The 6244-nt window shown below is 40.8% G+C and overlaps 1 pseudogene; it reads left to right on the top strand.

The window, feature by feature from the left end:
* Window positions 1-1815: 1815 nt before the first annotated feature.
* Window positions 1816-2668, top strand: LOC110122932 (cyclin-dependent kinase 4 pseudogene; annotated as a pseudogene).
* The last annotated feature ends 3576 nt before the right edge of the window (window positions 2669-6244 follow it).

The raw sequence follows: 6244 nt of genomic DNA, 5'->3' as shown, positions 1-6244 counted from the left end.
TAATAAGCTAAAATGATATTTAGATTTGTGAGATTATCAGAAAAGTTGAACTTTCCCCCACCTTTGTTGAACATCTATAATTCCTCTTACCTGTGTCTTTTGATCCAGGTTTTTTTCTATAGCTGTGTTTGTATTTTGCAGATTTATAAAAACTTAGAAAAAAAGTTACCTCTTTGCCTATCATTAGTGGTAAACATTTTTCCAGCATTGTCATTTCAATGTGTCCCATGGTAGTTTCTTTTTTGTTTAAGAGATGATAGTTTTAATATACAGTGTTTAAGACTTTATGTCACCAATTCTATTGCTCTTGCTGAAAGATTTCTTCTCCTGTGAGTCATTTTTATTTGCTTCTATTATTTGTGTTGTTTGATTTACTACATATATTGTTTTATACAGACATCTCTAGAATTGATTACCGTGTGTGACATATAGGATAAGGTAAGGACCTAGTCCAATGTCTTCCATATGTCATTTATTGAGTAATCTGTCCCTTACTTTGTTCTGATGTCACCTTTATAGCATCTCAAGCCGTTGTACATCAAAGGGTGCTTTCTTTTTTGAGGGTTAGTCTCTTTTATTGATTCATGCTTGTGCAAGCACCACTACCGTAGCTTGGCAATATATCTTCTACCTGGTAGAACAAGTTCACCCTTCCTCACTAACTTTCCAAATTTTCTTTTGCTATTCTTATGTGGTGCTGAAGCTGAAGTTCCAATACTTTGGCCACCTGATGTGAAGAGCTGACTCTTTAGAAAAGACCCTGATGCTGGGAAAGATTGAAGGCAGGAAGAGAAAGGGAAGACAGAGACAAGATGGTTGGATAGCATCTCCAGTTCAATGGACTTGAGTTTGAGCAAACTCCAGGAGATGGTGGAGGACAGGGAAGCCTGGCATGCTATAGTCTGTCGGGAGGCAGTGTCGGTCATGACAGAACTACTAAACAGCAACAAGTTCTTACGTACCTATTCCTCCAGAAAAACCACTGAAGAAAAAATCCCATTGAGAATGCGTTGGGTTACATTAAGCCTAAAAATTAATGTGGATAAAACGGATATATTTATAATAGTCCACACAGATACACTGCAAGGCTTCCTATTTATTTAAGCCTTATTTTATGTTTCTTGGTATAATTCTATGGCATTTTTCACAAGGATCTGACATATTTTTTATTAAGCTTGTATTTCTAGGTGTTTTATATTCCTGTTACTATTGTGAAAGAGTTTCGTTCCTCATTATACTTTCTGATTGTGCCTGGCGTGTTTGAAATCCACTGACACACATATTTATTCATCTTGCCAAGCTCGGTTATAATTATTTTTTAGCTAGTTCTCTAGGGTTTTCTAGATATATGATGATATCATCTGCAAACAATGATAACTTTGTTTTTCTTTTTCTTGTGATCACACTTCTTATTTTTGTTCTGTGCTGCAACCAAAACTTATAAAATAATAACTAACTGTAGGGAGGATCCGATGTTAATGGAAATGTCTCCATTTGTATTTTCCTAATAAATTAAATGAACTGTCAATATGAAAATGTTCCTTAATGTGTTAAGGAATTATTCTTATACAGATAACAAAAAGGGTTTTCTCATTAGAAATGATTGTAGGGCAGCTGGTCACACGGTGAGGGTGGGGGTGGACGGGGCTGCTCTAGCCTGTGGCCTCTGTCTGTGACTGGGCTGGTGCCATCCAGCAGCCCGGGGTAGACCTGAAATGTATGGTGCTGCTGGAACCAGCTCCAGGATCCGGATAACCCGCCACCCAAGTAGCTCCTGACCTCCAGAGGCCTGCAAGAGTCTCCTCTGGGCTGAGAATGGCTACCCCTCCATATGAGCCAATGGCTGAATTGGTGTCAGCGCCTAAGGGACAGTGTACAAGGCCCGTGGCCCCCACAGTGGCCATTCTGTGGCCCTCAAGAGCGTAAGGAGTGCTGGAGGAGGCCTGCCCATCAGCACAGTTGGTAAGGTGGACTTACTGCCGTGTCTGGAGGCTCTTGAGCATCCCAGTGTTGTCTGGCTGATGGATGTCAGTGCCACCGCCTAAAATGACCAGGAGGCCAAAGTGACCCTGGTGTGTGAGCATGGGAACCAAGACCTAAGGATGTATCTGGACAAGGCACCCCACAAGGCTTGCCAGTGGAGACCATCAAGGATCTGATGGGCTGGTTTCTAAGACACCTGGATTTCCTTCCCACCAACGGCATCATTTACTGAGAACTGAAGCTAGAGAACATTCAGGTGACAAGTGGTGGGACAATCAAGCTGGCTGACTTTGGCCTGGCCAGAATCGACAGCTCAGACAGCAATACGCCTGTGGCTGTTAACACTCTGGGACCGTGAACTCCAAAAGTTCTTTTGCAGTCTACCTGTGCAACGCCTGTAGACGTGTGGCACGTTGGCTGTGTCTTCACAGAGACACTCTGAAGTTGACCAGATAGGCAGAAACTTTGACCTGATTGAACGGCCCCCAGAGGATAACTGGCCCGGAAACGTGTCTCTACCCCCGGGAGCCTTACCCTCCGCGAGGGCCCCGCCCAGTTGCACCTGAGACAGAGTCTGGAGCGCAGCTGCTGCTGGAAATGCTGACTTTTAACCCTCATAAGGAACTCCGCCTTCCGAGCCTCGCAGCACTCTTATCTACACGAGGCAGAAGGTGACCCCAAGTGAACAACAAAATGGCTAAAACAGAGCCAAGAGTAGAGACACCGACGTTTCCCTTCCTTGAATGCTTGAGTCGAGAGACCTCCACTGAGAAGGTGACCTCTGTCTTCATCTCCGAGGCTGTGGAGACTCCTCCAACTTTTTACAGAGAATATTTTGCTGCCTTAATGCCATTCCCCTCCCGCCCCTCCTTTTGAGGCTTATCCTTCTCCTGCCCTGCAGTGTCCTTACACACAGGGGTACATCCCTTGTTCTGCTCTTCCCTATGGCTGGGTTTTGGGATCCTCTTTCATACAGGAAAAACAACAAAAAATGATATGATATCAATATTTTATTAGCGCTTTTCAAAAACTAATGATCTTATGAGTTTTTTTTTTTTAATTTGACCTATCAGTATGATATAACATAAAACTTTTCTAACATTAAACCAAACTGGGGCTTCTCTGGTGGCTCAGTGGTGAAGAATCCACCTGCCAATGCAGGAGACACGAGTTCGATCCCTGATCTAGGAAGACCCCACATGCCTCGGAGCAACTAGCCCTTGCCACCACTATTGAGCCTGTGCTGTCGAGACTGGGAGCCACAAGGACTGAAGCCACACACTCTAGAGCACATGGTCTTCAACAAGAGATGCCACAGCAATGAGAAGCCTGCACCCTGTAGCTAGAGAGCAGCCTGTGCTTACTGCAACTAGAGAAAAAAGCACTCACAGCAACAGAGACCCAGCCTGGCCATAAATAAATAAGATTATTTTTTAAAAAAACAAAAACCTGATAGCTTTTACTTGGCTGTGGTAGATTACTCTTTCCAAATAATTTTTTGAGTCCCATTGGCTATTACATTATTTAGAGTTTTGAAATATATGGGTCCTTTTCTTCTTATCCTATCTTTGTTAGGTTTTATTAATAATAATAATAGCAGTTGTGATCACTTTGTACACTCATACGATGTTTCAAATGCCACATTTTCTCCTGTATTTTCTTAACAACATTTACAAATGAAATACAGCATTACATATATTTTGCAGATAAGGAACTGAGGCTAAGATTATACAGCTTGAGGGAGGAGCCTGTCTCACTAGGCTCTGCTACATAGTGCTGAAGAGTTAAAAATGAGTTAAGTAGCTTTCCATGTTCTGGAAAAGATTATATAGAATAGAAAAAATCTGTTTCTTGAAAGAATGAAAAGACTGATTCATGTATACACAGGAGACAAAATGATACTGTGAAAGTACACGGGGTTTAAAGCCAGACAAATCCTGCTTTGAATTCCAGCTCTGTCCATTACTTAGTAACCCTGAATAAGTAGAAATGATGGTCATTATAAAAACATCTTGTCCTGAAGACTTCTGTGACAACATTTTCCAGTTCTGCCTGGGTCTTTTTCTGATATTTTTTTCCATAAAATCTTGTTGCCCCAGGAAATCATTATCTTCTAGATAATGAAATATATTATTCCATAGTCACATGTACTACTCTCTTATATTTTAGGAGGCCAATGCCTTATCTATTAGGCGACCAAGGCTGATACTCTCTTATATTTTAAAATCCCCATATAAAGATATTTTATATCTTTTGTTATATTTCCTATTAGTCTTTGGTATTTAATTGTGTGCTCACTTTTGTTTATAAGTATTTGTCTGATTTTTTTTTAAATAAGCTTTTAATTTTAGAGTAGTGTGCATGTATGTGTACTAAGTCACTTCAGTCATGTCTGACTCTGCAACCTTGTAAACTGTAGCCCACCAAGCTCCTCTGCACACGGGATTCTCCAGTAAAAAATACTGAAGAAGGTTGCCGTGCCCTCCTCCAGAGGATCTTTCCAATCCAGCAATCAAACCCATGTCTCATGTTCCCTGCATTGGCAGGCAGGTTCTTTACCACTAGTGCCACCTGGGAGACCCTTAGATAAGTAGCAGAGTAAACTGAATAATAGCCCCACAAAATGTCAGTGTCCTAACCTCCAGAACCTGTGAATGTTATATGGTCATAGGTACTTCACAAGTGTGGTTAAATTAAGGATTTTTATGATGCGGAAATTATTCTGGATTATCCCAGTGAGCTCTGTATAATCACAGGGTCCTTATAAGAGGGGTCCAAGAAAGTCAGGCAGAGGAGAAGGTGATATGACAACATAAGGAGAGATTGAAGTGACGTGGCCACACGTCAATGAATGCTGGCAGTCTCTAGAAGCCGGAGAAGACAAGGAATGGAATTGCCTCTGGAGCCTCCAGGAGAAACCAGCCCTGCCGGATCCTTGATTTTCACCCTTCTAAGATTCCCTGATGTCTCAGTGATAAAGAATTCACCTGCCAATGCAGGAGACATGGGTTTGATCCCTAGGTCGGGAAGATCCTCTGGAGAAGGAAATGGTAACCCACTCCAGTATTCTTACCCGGAGAATTCCATGGACAGAGGAACCTTGTGGGCTACAGTCCATGGAGTCACAAAGAGTCAGACACAACCTAGCAATTAAATAGCAAGTCTCACTTTGGACTTCTGACCTACAAAACTTTAAAAATTTGCATTATTTTAAGCCAATAGATCTGTGATAATTTGTTGCAGCAGCAATAGGATACAAACATAGTTTTAGAATGACAGAAAAGTGGTAAAGATACTATAGAATTTCTATATGCCCCATCCAGTTTCCCCCATTGTTACTATCTTACATTAGGACAGTATATTTGTCACACTTAATGAACCTATATGACACTTTATTATTAACTAAAGTCCACACTTTTTTTTTTTTCATATTTCCTTAGTTTTTTACTGAGTGCTCTCTTTCTGTTCCAGGAGGGCATCCAGCTTCCCATATCATATTTTTGTTGTTGGCTCCTCTTGGCTGTGACAGTTCCTCAGACCATGTTTTGGATGACCTTGACAGTCTGAAGAATACAGCTCAGATAGTATTTCACATGCCCCTCAGTTGGGATTTGACTGCTGTTTTTCTCAAGACTAGGCTGAGATGATGAGTTTGGGTGATGAGGACCACAGAGATAAAGTGTCACTCTCATCACATCATTCACGGTTATATATTGTCAACATGACATCAGTGTTACTGTTGACCTTGATCACCTGGCTTAGGCAGTGTTTGTCAGTTTCTCTCCCATAAAATTACTCTTTCCCCTTCCTTTGTCTCAATTCAGTTCAGTTCAATTCAGTCGCTCAGCTGTGTCCGACTGTTTGCGATCCCATGGACTACTGCATGCCAGGCTTCCCTGTCCATCACCAACTTCCAGAGATTGCTCAAACTCATGCCCATCGAGTTGGTGACGTCTAGTGTTTTTCAAATAAGAAACTTTTAAAATTTGTGGTTCCACTATTTTTTTGTTTTATAAGTAAGTAATGTCTCCTTTATGTTAATTACTTCTGTCATGCTTGTGGTTCCTTTTATATTCTTTTTCTAATTTCTTAAGTCTTAGGTTGACTTATTTGTATTCTTTTTTAAAAAATACCTAAATCATTTGAGGATAATGATCTCCAGTTGGCAAGGAGTTGTTTGTTTCTTTAAATGTTTAAATATTTTTATATTGATTTCTGTGTTCATAGCATAGTGTTAAAAGAATATATGTTATATAAATTT

Source organism: Odocoileus virginianus, chromosome 11 (assembly GCF_023699985.2).
Source record: "Odocoileus virginianus isolate 20LAN1187 ecotype Illinois chromosome 11, Ovbor_1.2, whole genome shotgun sequence".
Lineage (NCBI taxonomy): Eukaryota > Metazoa > Chordata > Mammalia > Artiodactyla > Cervidae > Odocoileus > Odocoileus virginianus.
The sequence above is the reverse complement of the archived record's forward strand: the minus strand, read 5'-3'. Positions and strand labels throughout refer to the sequence as shown.